Source organism: Chrysochloris asiatica, unplaced genomic scaffold (assembly GCF_000296735.1).
Source record: "Chrysochloris asiatica unplaced genomic scaffold, ChrAsi1.0 scaffold00246, whole genome shotgun sequence".
Lineage (NCBI taxonomy): Eukaryota > Metazoa > Chordata > Mammalia > Afrosoricida > Chrysochloridae > Chrysochloris > Chrysochloris asiatica.
Window position 1 is genome coordinate 4,105,155 of NW_006408764.1, and position 1,411 is coordinate 4,106,565.

Here is a 1,411-nt window from a genome sequence, read left to right on the forward strand (position 1 = left end):
TCATTATGATCAGCTCTACTTTGAGGTGGCAGCTCCTCCCCAGTTGTATTTTGAGTGCCTTCCAAACGAAGGGATTCATCCTAAAGCACTATATCAGACAATGTTCTACCACTGTTCTTAAGGTTTTCAGTGACTAATCCTTCAAACGTGGTCTGCCTTTCCTTCTTTCTAGCCTTAGTCGGGTAGTTCTGCTGAAACCTATTCACCAGGGGTGACATTGCTGGTACTTAAAATACCAGTGGCATAATTTCCAGAATCAGCCACTACAGCTTGACAACCGACAGACAAGTGGTGAAGCACCTTTTTAGAAGGTAGGAAATGAAGTGATGTGATGTAAATGGTACACACAATTTCTAAGGACTACATAATCTTCCATGTAGTACATAATCATTATCTTAAGAAAAAAAAGGAATGCATTTTGCTTACCATGCTCATAAGGAGATAATGTTCCTGCATCAATGTTAATATACGGGTTGATTTTGACAAAAGTTACATGTAAACCACATGACTTCAGTATTGTGCCAACACTGCTAGCAATGATTCCTTTTCCAATTCCTGATATAACACCACCAGTAACGAGAATATACTTCATTTTAGTTTTTTACCTGGAAGAAAGAAAAATTGGATAAAATATATCTTAACCACTCAATTTATATGAGTTCAAATACCACCTCTGCTACTAACTGGCTATGAGCCTTCTTGAAGCCTTGGTTTCAGTGTCTGTCAAATGTAATTGACTCCTAAAGTGTGTTATCAGGTTTATGAAATGTGATCATACCAAATATTTAAATTGTAGAACACTGAACAACTTTAGGCAAATATGAGTTTAAAGAGGCAACTGCTGCTCAAATAATGTAGCTTTTGTTTAAAATTTTGATGCCTAACAACTTGGAGAGTCAACCTAAAACCCAACAAACAAAATAGCTGATAGAACACTATGCGCCAAATGTTGACTAGCATCACTGTGGAACATTGGTATATCCAGATACTTGGCTCCTTTTCTTTTCTTTTAAAGTTTACTTTGTAAATTATGTGAGTTTACATGGGAGAACATTATCTTTTTATTCATCCTATCATATTTCATTTCATTGCAATGATTACAATCCCCTGCATGTACTATCAAACAACCCCTGTGTGCATACCTGCTCCCCGGCCATCAGCACACAGCTCCTCTCCCTCCTTGAGTCTAGAGCCCCCAGCCACTCCACTTCTCCACATCATCATCTCTGCCTCCATCCCTGGCATTACTGGTTCTCTGGATAGGGTCCCACACTTCTCTTTTCTCTCTTGATGGTTCCAGGGACCTCCGTTCCTGGACTGCAAAATCAACCACTCCCCTCCTTTTGTTACAAAACGTCTACTTTTACCTTTCCAACACTCACAGTCAGCCCTGATATCAATCATTCCCTAT

General features: G+C 39.2%; 1 pseudogene; it reads right to left on the bottom strand.

Annotated features, from left to right (window-relative positions):
- The window catches only part of LOC102834517, a 55,673-nt pseudogene extending 55,081 nt beyond the window's left edge, over positions 1-592 (bottom strand).
- Positions 593-1,411: the final 819 nt, after the last annotated feature.